This window comes from Colletes latitarsis, chromosome 6 (genome assembly GCF_051014445.1).
Source record: "Colletes latitarsis isolate SP2378_abdomen chromosome 6, iyColLati1, whole genome shotgun sequence".
NCBI lineage: Eukaryota > Metazoa > Arthropoda > Insecta > Hymenoptera > Colletidae > Colletes > Colletes latitarsis.
In genome coordinates, this window is record NC_135139.1 from 4,515,629 (window position 1) to 4,530,149 (window position 14,521).

Sequence of the window (14,521 nt, forward strand, 5' to 3'; positions counted from 1 at the left end):
TCTAGATTGTAATACTACAAATAATAATTTAAAATATTAGCTCGTATCAAAAGATTGAATATTCGTCAATTTATTTTTCAAGCTCATAACTAGTCTTTAACAACTGAAATTCTTTACTCATTTTTAAATTTATTGGTATCAAGTGTACAACAAATTACAATTATACAAATTTCGAAAACAGATTGTTTTTATACTAAAATCACAGTCACCTTAGGTTTTATAAATAAACACATATATTTTTTTACTATATTGTAAGGGACGTCTAAACGAGTTCAAAACACATATCACACGGTATTTTTACTAACACATTATTAGATTTACAGTAGGTAGTGCAAATAGGATCATTTAGCTTTACATCGTATTTTACTTTTACATAGTGCAAAGATTTTGAGCTTAAATTACTGAATGTAATTTATACTGTATGCTGCACTCATAATTAAATAATTAAATAAAGATTGACCATATTTAATTACATATAAAGTAAACAGTGCGAGAGTCAGAGACACGACCCCTGGTGAAATTGAAGTACACAATAAGTACATTAAATTCCGTAAAGAATTATTTATTTTCGAAAAACAAAATGACTATAATAAACGATATCAAATTAGTGCGATTCGAAGATGGGCATCTTTGAAGCCACGGAGTTGTGTTCAAATCATACAAATAATCAAAAGAATTATAACATATCATGAACTCAAATGAAAACAATCTTCATTATGGAAATATTTAACAAAAACTAACTTTTTCCCGCTTTTTGTGAACAAATCGATCACTGTACGACGGAAAAACGGATTTCAGCGCATGAAAGATCATACAGTCGAAGTTGTTCATAGTAAATAAAATTTACAGGACGTAGCCGCGAGCCTCAGATATTCTAAGTCAACGATAAAAATTTTACAGTGGCTCTTCATCTCAAGGCTTCCACGCGTTATTCCAGAAATCTCATTTAACGTGCTGCTGATTGATGGCTTCGCGTATCCTTTTTGTTAACGTGCGCTCCGTGACTCGTAATTATACATTAGGCAGGGAAGCATGGTCTTTTATAGTCTTCTTAAAGGAGGACTTCTGAACATATATATATTTTATACGCCTTAATCAGAACACCAGCCTTGCTACGTGCCGTTATTAAAAGATACAGCTGCTTTCATTTTGGCGGGTTCGTCGTAAAAGTTAATTATTAAGCCATCAATACGGGAACCATGGGGGCTATAGTAAAAAAGTAATGGTAATCTCAAAAAATCCTCATAAAGTTTGCATTTCCGAGCACCGAGGGGATCTAATTACGTGCGCCACGATGGTGCTCCTCGGAGCCACGCGTTTCGAAACCAGTTGGAGACTACAGTCTGTCCCACTATGTTTTGAAAAATTCATTAACATTATGGCTGGCATGCTAATTTTAGCAAAGCGTCCCACAGGCCGCGAATATTTTAAGCAATGGAATAGTCTGACACTCTGAGAATATATTTCATGCACGTGTCACAGAATTTCCGTTTTGTTGCTGTATGTGTACGTGTATGCATATACGATTTCCATGTATCCACTTAGATATGTTTGCGAAGAGACTGAATCGTCTGGGTCGCCGAAGGGACACTTCAAACGTGACACGTTACGGACGCTGGCGCAGGCCACCGCATTAGACTAATCGAATCAAAGGAAGCATCGCAAAACCGAATCGAATTGTAAAACAGGGAGAGCCATTTTCGACAACCATATTTCCCTGTTACTTTTTTCGTTAACGTAGGTAATTGGCGTTCCCAAAATTGTCAACCAATTTTTGGGAAGCATTTAAAAGAAACGAAGGGGAGAGGATCTGTTCGATTCTTCGATTAGCTAAGATTAGGGGATCGAAGCGACGCGAATGGGTTCAGAAGGATCAAATAGGTCAGAGGATATTAAAATGTCACGTGACGAGAGTAGACAAATAGTAATTAAAATCAACTCGAAGCGGGCACAAACCAATCTCGTAACAACAGCAATTAATTATCTATTAGTACTTTAATTTATAATTAGTAACTAATTGAATTATTGAGAGCAATCTGAGTTAACAATTATGTTGTTAAATCGCATTACTAATAAATACGCAATACATCGCAGAAGAGGATTTCTATCGCAGCAAGATGTAGCTTCGCTAATTATATAATATAAAGAAAAAATTAACCTGAAAGTGGAGGCATCGTAATATACAGAACGTGAGTTTTGGGGGGAAAAGTATCAAAGGCAAGATCAGACACAAATTAATTGATTGACTTAGTATTTTATGACATGAAATATTTTTTATTGGATTGTTTATCTGTTCACGTATAATTTCTTTGGCGGTTATATGGTTTTCAAAGTATCATAGAAAAATAATCTTTATTTGTAAGTGAAAAATGAAAAAGAAACTTTAAATTATTTCCACTTTGATATTAATTAATTTTGAAAAAAAATTATACGTGAATAAATAAAAAATATATTTGCAAATAAGAATCATTTTTCATATTTTTAGGTAGATGGAAGACAAAAATCATCTTCACCGACATGCCATATTCCGGAAAACGCCCCTCCAGGTAAGTGTGCCACTTTGAATAGAAAATCAATTTTCGCAAAGATAAAATTATTTTGGTGTTTCATAAATACCAAATACATATGCATATACTAAAAGCACAGTCTTTTACGAGATTAAATTTCACTGGAATACAACTATTTCAAGAACCATGAATATTTTACGTCTTCAACTTATTGTAACCCCTTAACTCTTTGCGGCACAGGATTTCAGATAATAAACTAGACCCATGTTGCACAGAAATTTTATTGCGTTGTAAATTAAACAAAATTGGTATATTTTTATTAATAATGATATCACATAATGTAAAAAAATAAAAAAAGATTGTCGCAATAAACCTTCCGATGGCAACAATTGATGAACCTCTATTGACATGTTGAATGTTGCCAAAACAAGTGAATATATTTTTAACATTTGTTGAAGATATTACTAACTGCTTTACGTAAATAAGACGAAATATAAACCTATGCACATGCAGCTATTGCAATATTTCGAGATGGGACTAAAAATGTCCTACCATGTATTACGGTGCATCAAAAATATGGGACACTTTTAATCCCAGCGTGCCCCAAAGAGTTAAAGCTGTTTCCTCGTGTCTGGGTTAGAAAAATTGACAATACTAGTAATTTTCTTGTAAGAAAGTATGCAACATATTTCATTAAAATTTTTGCTCACTAAGTAACGTATTAAGTAACGTTCGGGAACATTGTCCGAAATTTGTCTTCTGATTCACTCTATTAAAGAACGAGTTATTAATAATCTCTTGCAGGCGCTTGATCGATCCTTCTATTCCTATACATACAGGGTGTTCGGCCACCCTTGGGAAAAATTTTAATGGGGGACTCTAGAAGCCAAAATAAGACGAAAATCAAGAATACCAATTTGTTGATGGAGGCTTCGTTAAAAAGTTATTAACAATTAATCTCAAAAATTTCAAATCTTTCTGGAAAAATTATTTTCAGTTGCGGAGGTCAATTACAATCATTTTTGGTGAATACACATACCACCGAAATCCTATCCATTTTCGAGAAAAAAAATCAGATAGGTGCTGAAATTTTTCGGCAAAAAAAAAATTTTTCAAATCGTTCTAAAAAAATTATTTTTGTCTGCAGGGACCAATTACAATCATTTTTGATCATTACACACACCCCGAAATCCTACGAACTTTCGAGAAAAAAATTCCTTACCAAAAATCTAATTAGGTGCCTAAATTTTTCGACGAAAAAAAAAATTTCAAATCGTTCTGAAAAAAATATTGTTATCTGTAGTGGTCAATTACAATCCTTTTTGGTGAATAGACATACCCCCGAAATCCTACCCAATTTCTAGAAAAAAATTCAGTAGGGACGGAACTTTAAACGTTAATAACTTTTTAACGAAGCCTCCACCAACAAAGTGGTATTCTTGATTTTCGTCTTATTTTGGCCTCTTGAATCCCCTATTAAAATTTTTCCCAGGGGTGGCTAAACACCCCGTATACTACACGCTTCTCGACCGACCACATTGGAAGGATTGGAGGAATACAAATTTGGAAATAATTTTAATTTGAACTACAGCCCTATGTTTGCTGAATATTTATGTTTGGTGTCAGTTGGTCAGATTTTTATATCATGAACGTCGTCCTAAAAAAACACTGTTTCAAGAAAAACGCGTTTAAAATTTGGTGTCTCTATAGTAATGTTTCATGTAATAAAATTCATAGTTTGGACAAATCTACCAAACCAAGACTATAAACAGAACTGGTCCTTGCTCCAAGACCTCTTGTTGTGTCAATTGAGCGGACAAGCGTTTACGAATGCCATTTTGCGCCTGTATTTCAGTGCAATTTTGAATTCTAAACCATGGTTGCATGTTCGGGAAATTGAATTTTATTCATTGTCTTTACAAATCACTACGAGCCTATATCGCAGAAAAAAAAACAGCAATGAAATTCAGAATGCAATATCCTACTTCATTATAGATAACAATATTGTCATCTCTCTTATTCCGCTATTTCTCATTTGTACTTTATTGCGTGTTTTCCTGGGCTGTATACCGATTGCCATGAAATCATCCCTTTGTCTGTCTTTTCGGATAGATATGAGTTGCTTTCTTCCCTTCTTACGTTTCTATCTAAATTAGCGGTAACAATGACTCTGACCATCACATCCGTTGTAACTTTATTATTTTTAGGGTTCCAAGCATAAACTTGTGGAAATATATTTCAAGAAAAAGAAAGAAAATCAGTTGTTTCAAAGGTTCACATTAGAATATCCTCCCTTGAGTGTCGTTCGGGTGACGGGTTGGAAGGCCGTCGACATTCTCGTACCGAATCCGCAAAATTGTTTACAGATACACTATCTCCACGAACAAATTAATGTTATGGAGTCGCGTGGAAATAATAATTGATATACGAGGTTTAGTTATGATTGTAAAAATGTTTATTATGATGTGATGAGATGTTATACAGAGTGTTCAGCCACCCTTGGGAAAAATTTTCATGGAAGGTTTTAAAGGCCAAAATAAGATGAAAATCACGAATACCAATTTGTCGATGGAGGCTTCGTTAAAAAGTTATTAACGTTTAAAGTTCCGCCCGTACTGAATTTTTTTCTCAAAAATGCGCAAGATTTTGGAGCTATGTTTATTCACCAAAAATGATTGTAATTGACCTCCGCAGCCGAAAATAATTTTTCCAAAACGATTTGAAATTTTTTTTTCTGTCGAGAAAGGCACCTTCTCGAATTTTGTTTAGAAAGTGGATAGGATTTCGGGGGTATGTCTATTCACAAAAAATAATTGCAATTGACCCCCACAACCGAAAATAATTTTTTTAGAACGATTTGAAATTTTTTTTTTTCGTCGAAAAATTTCTACACCTACCCGATTTTTTTTCTCAAAAGTGGATAGAATTTCGGAGGTATGTATATTCACCAAAAATGATTGTAATTGACCCCCGCAACCAAAAATAATTTTTCCAGAACGATTTGTAATTTTTGAATTTAATTGTTAATAACTTTTTAACGAAGCCTCAGTCAAGAAATTGATATTTTTGATTTTCGTCTTATTTTGGCCTCTAGAATCTCCCATTAAAATTTTTCCCAGGGGTGGCCGAACACCCTGTATAACATTAACAGAGTGAGTGAGATTTAAAGTGCGTTAGTCGGAGGCGTTGGAGTAAATAACTATATTGTTCGACAAGCACAGAAATGAGCTGTCGTGGGGGTCGTAGAAAATTTCGTTGTAAAAAGTTTTCAACGCAGAACCGAGCGATGTAACCATCGCTCTACAACAGACAAATTCCGATAAACTACAAAAATGACTGATTTTCGCCTTGAAGCGCAACACGTCCTTAATAAAATACAAAAAGAGAAGACTGTTTTCATCCGAGATACAAAAAAATACCCTATCTAATTAAATTACTAAAATGTTGGTTAAATATTTTCAGCAAGTTATCCTAAAACATAGAGTGGTCGTCCATACCACAAATCCATCTTTTCACAATATCTTAACAACAGTAACCATAAATACAGACTCTGTATTGATCCTATATATTCCCAGCAAAGAATTGCATTGCAACGCGGCACAAATGGCAGCATTGCTTAAAGTTGAAACTTACCAGCCGCAGTTCTGAACTGCAGTTAAATACCGCGTACAGTTTAACTGCAGTTCTGCGTCTAGGGAAAAACGCTCGAGTGTTTAATGTTGGATACGTACCGTTCCTCTGTTCTGCGGCAGCCTTCCGGCACGACTGTCTCCCGTTGCGCCAAGTCCGACCGCCCATCCATCTGTCTATCCGCGTCGTGGCAACTTCTGCGAGCAGGTGAATAGACGCACAACTCCATCAGCGAGTTCTCGTCAGACACGAGCGTGGCAAACCCAGGGTTGCAAGGAGACGAGGTGCAAAAGGGTTTGGGTGGCACGGAGTTATAGGGGGGCCAGACTTCTGAGAAGGGCTTCGCGGTATTATGCTAATCTCGTTAAACTGAGAGCGGGTCAGACGGTAATAGACCTTACGCCATCGTATTAAGATAGTAACAATGAAAGGGTTGGGTGCAGTGAGGCATTGGCCGACGTCGTTGCATTATTAGCTCAACAACAGCGTACAGGCGTAATCTTCTCAGCGCTTACCAGATAGATACACGGATATTACTCTCACATCTCAATAACTCGATTGACGATCTATTAATCGTCAGATTTTCAACGAAATTGCGGATAGCGTCGGTGGAGAACGTCCAGAAAAGAGGATGAAAGTGGGAACGGACCGAAGAGGATTTGAAATGGCCGTTTCTTCGATGTTGACTTCGTCCTCGAGAATTGTGAAAACAATAGAAACTCTATTCGGAAAGGAGACCCAAAAGAAAACTCTTTACAATATATTTGCTGTTAAAAGGAGCCCTTGGGTATCTGATTGTTTATTCGAAAAAGATGTTTTGATTAATATCCCCTTGGTGTGGTGGGGCCAGGGTAGAAAAATGTCTGTAATCTTCAGGCCAGGAAATTATAGGCGTACAGTCTTGGTACTCTAAACGCCGCTACGTAAATCTACAATCAATGCTTCTTTTTTCGTAAGGGTCTCGTCCCTGGGGGAATTGATCAAAATAGTTTCCGTCAGAAAGAAAGACCCAAGAGATAACTTCCTTATAAATATTAGCATACTTGGGTTAAGTAAGCCTTCGAAGTACCTATTTTTTTTATAACTGGGATAACAAAAAGAAGCTAGTTATTTCGAGTTCAATATTCCTCTGGTAATAGTAGAAACAGGGAGTAGAAGTAGTGTTGATCTACGAATCAGAAGAATATAGGCTAAGAACCTCGATATATATACCGTTTTGTAAAACGTCATATCGCAAAACTACACACATGCATCTTCTCTTGTAAGGGTCATATCACTGGTGAAATTGTTCATAGGCTCTGTCAGAAAGGAAGAACCAGAAATAAACTTTTTTGCAGCCATTGCACTCTGGAGCCAGCCGAGCCTTTGAAATCAGTTGCTTTACGACTGATTGTGAGATATCAATAAAGGGGCTATTTTTTCAAATTCAATAACTTCCTGGTAGTAGCGAACCTAACGGTTTCATCACGTTCACGATCCTCGGGCCAGGATGTAATAGGCATTTAGGTCCAGATCTAAGCCACTCACTGCTGGCAAAGTGCCGGCAGAGGTATAAACTTTTGTGTCTCATACGCCATAAATGTAAAAATCGTTCCATGGTATTCATATTTAACGGAATACTGTACTAAATTGAATATTAACACGCGTCACAGAGCTTACAAAAATGTGAAACTGTTACGCCAAAACCATTCACAAGACACTGATTAAGTATTTTTATAGATAAGTGTTAACAATATAATTTATTTATTACAAAATATTCAAAACATTGACGTCAAAGTATTTAAAAATTGAGTTTATTTATACTAATGAAACTGGAAGAATGTCAAGAAAAGTGTTTTCTATAATTTAAATCACAGAAACAATATGCATAGCGATGAACGATTTGATGAAATTTGTTATATTAAAATTATTTCACTAATAGAAAGCTCAAAACATAATTTGTTAATATCCCATAAATAAATACATATCTATTAAGATCTTGATGAACTTTCAACAATATTTAATGTTCATTTTTAACAATATATAATACATAAACGAATTAACAAACGCGGAAGACTGAAATACCTGAAACACGAATAATTTTTCAAGGTATAAACCTAAAATTTAGAAAAAAGTTAATTCGTGCACAAAATATAAAAATTTAAAAAAAAGTTAATTCGTGCGCAAAATATAAAAATACAAAATCGTTATTTTTAATTCTTATTATATAATACAATGTTTTAAAATGTCCATTTTTCTATAAATGTCTTTTAATGGAAGTTGTTTAGTTATATCCTTAAATACTCATTATACTTTTATACTCGCAGTATAAAACAGTAAATGTAAACTGTTTTGTAAAATTAGTTCTTTATTTTCTCGAAGAAAATATGGTCACCGTGTTTATAATAGAAAAAACAGTACGAAACAGAAAAAGCAAATTAGAAACGGTTAAAGTGAGTAGAAAACAGTCTAAGCAAACTTTGGATAGAAATTTGATCGTCAACCTATCACCAATTAGGTAATTTAAAACTATTTAAATATGTTTGTGTTTGATATCATTTTTATCGTAGTGACTTCGCAAGTTTACTTAAAAGAGTTCTATTATAATAAACTAAAAGAACATGCAATTTTAATTTTTTTGCTTCGGTAACTTGTAAGTAACTTGAAACACCGTTGTGTCGGTCTGGTTTGAAAGATATCGTCGGGGCTACTTGGTGCAAACAGTTTCAGAAAGTTATGGGGATCACTTTGTCTCAATCTAAAGCACATTACTGTATTATTCCACAATCAAGACGTTTGAAAACTACAAATTGAGTACAAACGGCATTTTTAATGCACTGCTATACTTTTTGATTTACAGAACGATATAATTCAAAACTTTGATATGGATCTCGTACAATTTCATAATTTTTTCAAGCATGAATCTAAAATTTAAAGAGAGATTCATTCCTATACAAAATATAAAAATTTAAGAGTTGTTTTTAAAGTAATATGATATTTATCCACGTACGTTAAAACATTATACTGGCTAATCAGCTCCAAATAATCAATTTCATAGGGTCAGTTCTGGGACTGGGACCTTTTAATTAGCGAATTTCAAACGATCAATTGATTATGATAAACTCCTAGATAATCATCTCCAAAGCCGTGTTACGGTCGTCGTGAAAAATTCATAAAATCTTCGAACGAACACAGTTAATTTATAACATTGAAAATTTTAGACGACATAAGTTCCATCATACATTCAATCATAAACATATCTCCACTATTAATATTTAAAACTTTCATTAAATTGGTGGATGATAGTCCAACTAATCGCGTCCACAGCAGTTAATCTTGGGGCTTACAAGACCAAGAGGATTTGATAAAAAAATCCGCGCGGTTAGGTCGCGACAGTTTTCGAATATTAATGCGAATCACTATACATATGTATATGCTTCGCGACGCTAGCAGCTTTTATGAACAGATAGGCTACCCTACGTGACACGAATAGTTTTACGAATTATAAAGACTTACATGTAGGTCACCAGCTTAGATAATATGAATTTTGTAACAGCGTAGCGTGGTGGATACAACGGGGCCGGAATTCTTTGGTCCAAAAGTACAGTGACAAGCAAAATATACCTCACATTTGTTTAACTTAAGAACAAAAGAAGGATAATTAAAATTATTAGATGAATGTATGGTAGGTACATGGTACAATGTTTATAATTTGTCATTCTACTAATATTTGTTATATGAAAATCTAAAATTAATATTTAATTCATTTTTCCTTATTATCCGCTACTGTTTTTAATTCTTTTGCCATAGTTTCTATTAAATAATGGATAATCTTTGGTTTGATGTTGTATCATTCCTGGTGTTTCCTGATAGACAATTCATGAACATATGATGACTGGTTTCCATATTTTTCTGTTACCGTTTTACAATCGACCAAAAGTTTTTAATTATACTTAAATTCGAACTTTAAGCTGGTCGAATTCCATCGGAAATAATTTCTGATTTGGTAGCCAGTTTTTTCTAATTCGACTATGCGTTTAGAATTATATATATATAGTTTAAAAATTAAAAATATTCTATGTATAACATTGTAGAGGATATGAAATATTTAAGCGATTATATATCCATTTTTAGAAACTCCTCTTTTCTACATAGAAAGAAAATGTTTTTATTTTGCATTTCAACTTATGTAAACACATATATTTTTTCAATATTAAAGAAGAATAAAAAATGCGAAACTGTCTGTAGATTACGTACTTCCAGGAATTAATAAAAATCTAGTACTACATTCAGTTCCTATACAGCTTAATTTTTTGACTTGACAGAAATCCTTTTTGATATCTTATGTTACGTCCATGAGTTTTTCTACTGAATAGACAAATCAATTTTCAATTTAGATTTCAAATCGATTTACGTGTTAAGACTAAGGCATTTAATCACTATTGCACAACTTTACTCATCGGTTGTTGCGAAAAATCCTGGAACTTTAATGGGAAAGAGCATCCTTCACTTTAGTGAAATATGTTTCTCTATAGGAACGCTGTAGGATGCACAGCGTAATTGCGTTCTGAAAAGTTTTCGTGGAATGTAAGCAGAAGGAACGTTGCAATAAAATACGAAAGAAAGCGTGTACTTGGAGGTTTGTAGCATCAGTAGTGGAGCGAAGAAAATTGGGAGGCAGTAAAAACGTTGAATTCGCGCAAGATAAAAATTTGCAACTCACCCGTAAAATTTCATAAACTACATTCAATTTATGGAGAGTTAAAGCTAGTCCTTAGGACGTAAAAGTAATGTTTTTGCAATACCAGCTAAAAGAAGTTTTAGAAAATAGTTGAATTATTAAATTGCTTTGAACGTAGCAAGAAAACAGAAGGAAATTTCCCAAGAACAGCCCCAGTCAAGTGTTAAATATCGAGTAGAAAAATATTCAGTCTCTCCACGCTGCAGTTTGGAAAACTTTCATAAACTATTTCATTAATATTATTTTTAAATTGAACATTGTTTTTATATGAACTTCCTCATCAAGAATTTTTGCAAGATAAACAAAAAAAACTCCGTGTTCAAGGTATCAAAGTTAAATACCAATAGAAGAACATCTGGCATTTGCAACGGAATCGTTTTTAAATAACTTTTACATATATAGAGTGATACGATATAATTCATAAACGTGTTACACATAGTAATTTATAAAGGAAGAATTGGTAAGTAAAGCTCAATAGGTGAACACGTAATGAACATTGTAAGGTTACTTATGACTTTTGAACAGGAATTTATATTTTTATTGATACGCAGATAAATCATGTAAAAATATGAGACCAATCAGAAGCAGGAGACATAATCATACAAACTAGATGTTCGTTTAACACTAAACCGGCACTGCATGAATACCCATTCCTACCATGACCGGTCAAATGACCAATCTTTCTTTTTCTCTTTTACGGGGCAACATACTTCTAATTTTTACATTATATGTATAGAAACTTGTGTTTTGATGTTTATTCGTAAGATGTTCTCTTCTTTTATATAAAAAAATTTTTTAATATTCATCGGAAAGAAGATAAAACACCCTTAAAAACGAATTTTGTTCCAAGTCGATACCGTAGTTAATTCTAGAGAAAAGAACTATTTAAGAAAAAGTGCTGCCTAGTAATTACGCAAACATACTGTATTTAAATTCATTTTGAGTTAAATAAACAATTTATGGTCCAGTTTTATCGTACACTAGTCGTACGATCAGTAGAAATTGCTGAAACTTCTTTGGGTATGTAGTGTCAAAGTAAATATCAAAATAAACATAGAAGATAGCAAAAATTATAGTAGGTGATATGATTATTAGGTAGAGGATGAAAAGCCCTTTAAAATGAGCGTTTGTACGAGTCGATAGCGTAATTAGTTCCGGAGATATAGCGATTTTAATTTCAAGTCGATACGGTGGCTAGTTTCGGAGATAGGGTTTGTTTACGTTTTGTTTTGCGCTCGCGAGTTCATTGATCTCGCGTGCGCGTAGATAGTAAACAGTGCGTAGTAAATTCTTGGAAATACTACGCCGAAACTAGGTCACGACAGTCACGTACGCGGAGTATGTCAGCATTAAGCACGTGCAACAAAGAGGTCCGACTCCGTTAGATGAAGACAGAAATAGTCGAATTAAAAAAATTACCATTTACATAAATTACGATATCTCCAAAACGGAAAGTCGGATCGACAAAAACCAAAAGCCATTTTAAAAGGGAGGCTTTGCCGCTTCTAACAATGCTTCAATAATTAATAAAACACTAATAGTTTCGGAACAGCACGCATCTAAAGTTTTTAGTATTTTTAATACGCGTTAATAGGCTTTCATAAGGCGGAAAGTCAGATGTAGCAGAATTTTAAAAATTACGATTGTCTTTACACGATGATACCTCCGAAACGGAAAATCGGATCGAGAAAAACCAAAAGCCATTTTAAAGGGGAGGCTTTGCCGCTTCTAACAGTGGTTAAATTATAAATAAAACACTAGTAGTTTCGGAACTGCACGCGTCTAAAGTTTTTAGTATTTTTAATACGCGTTAATAGGCTTTCATAAGGCGGAAAGTCAGATGTAGCAGAATTTTAAAAATTACGATTGTCTTTACACGATGATACCTCCGAAACGGAAAATCGGATCGAGAAAAACCAAAAGCCATTTTAAAGGGGAGGCTTTGCCGCTTCTAACAGTGGTTAAATTATAAATAAAACACTAGTAGTTTCGAAACTGCACGCGTCTAAAGTTTCTAGTATTTTTAATGCGCGTTAATAGCCTTTTCTAAGGCCGAGAGCGGAATTTAAAAAATTACCTTTTACATAAATTACGATATCTCGAAAACGGAGAGTCGAATCGACAAAAACCAAACAACATTTTAAAGGGGAGGTTTTTCCGTTTCTAATAATGCCTCAATAATTAATAAAACACTAATAGTTTCGAAACTAAACGCGTCTGAAGTTTAACTATTTTTAATACGCGTTGTTAGACTGTTCTAAGACAGTGGGAACTGTAAATTCTCTCCTTTCGTCTTTACTATACATATATTTCCTATTTACATCGGAAGCTAACCAGAATTTGATACCAAATGTCCAGTTTTTTACAAAAAAACATAAATCGTTCAACCGGTCAGATGACCGGTCGTGGTAGGCAAGACAGACTAGATATTTTTCTCAGAAAATAAACAATAAGATTAGAAGTGAATATTGTAAAATTCGTGAAATTCGTGAATAAGAAAAGTCGTGAAGTTAAATGGCGCTAAAATATATTGTGTGTTAGAAATTCTAAACGAAATTTTAAAAACGGTCATTTGACCGGTCGCGGTAGGTTTAGTGTTAAACATAATCAAAATCATATTGCATTTTCAAATTTTCCGTTAAAAGAAGTAGAACATATTTATTCGTTAATTTCTCTTCGTTCGACTACTTTTTATTTGTATTAAAAACATCAATTCTATTTAAGTGTAATTTGAGTGCCTTCGAAGAACTTTTAGTTCTTCTACTAATATCTATTTTCTTTAGAGAACTCTACATTAAACTTTACTAAATACTTGATTAAACAGAACCATCTTCTACATTTGTATACATAAAAAATATGAGTATCTTCTTTAGCATTTACTTATTCTTGATTTACATATAACTAATTAATAATTCAAACAAATATCATTTAATAATATATATCGAAAACTGGATTTCGTAAATCCTAGGTTTTCGAAGTGCCTAAGTAACTCTCGTTACAAACAAGTTATTATTTCTAAATTTAAATAAAAAGTACGTATTAATTCTTAATTCGTGTCTATGTTCATAAAACATAACTAATATTGCGGAGTATTTCAACAATCCAAAATATGCTATTGAGAAATAAAATACAGAGACTTATTTATAAAATTGTCTTTGTTTTAAACAGTAAAATAGATAAACGTGGACGCGGCGATATCAAAATGTCTCATAACACCAGTGAAGAGTTAAAGACTAGAAACTGAAATAAAACTTTTACGTACAAATAGAAAACACATGTTATAAAGATCGAGCTGAATTTTAGAGCTGGTTATACATAATAATTTTAGGTTTTATATTTATTTGTATATGAATAGGATAACGAAGAATAGCAAGAAAGCAAAGAAGTAAGTATTCTGATAAATTAAATAAAAAAAAAACAAACAAAATGTATATTAAACGTATGTATATTCTTCTATTCGCCGTATGTAATAAAGTTTATCTCCGGGTTCCACATCTGTTCGCGCTGATGCCACGTGGTTGCTTTTTATAATCGAAATTGTAATACCGAAAACCGCGGAGGGAATTTTTATTCCCCGCAACGTCATCTCTTTGGATTCTGATTAATAATTACGTTAAAGCCACCGAGTCCTCGGGCAATGTCGTACCTTCCAACAGATTATGAT

The 14,521-nt window shown here is 33.5% G+C and overlaps 1 protein-coding gene across 1 annotated transcript in view; it reads left to right on the plus strand.

Moving 5' to 3' along the window:
* The window catches only part of Sema2a (Semaphorin 2a), a 1,678,677-nt gene that overhangs the window by 277,075 nt on the left and 1,387,081 nt on the right, over positions 1–14,521 (plus strand). Inside the window, exon 2 of the mRNA XM_076766929.1 lies at positions 2,486–2,546. The gene's annotated coding sequence lies outside the window, so the exon portion shown is untranslated. The remainder of the gene's footprint in view (positions 1–2,485; positions 2,547–14,521) is intronic.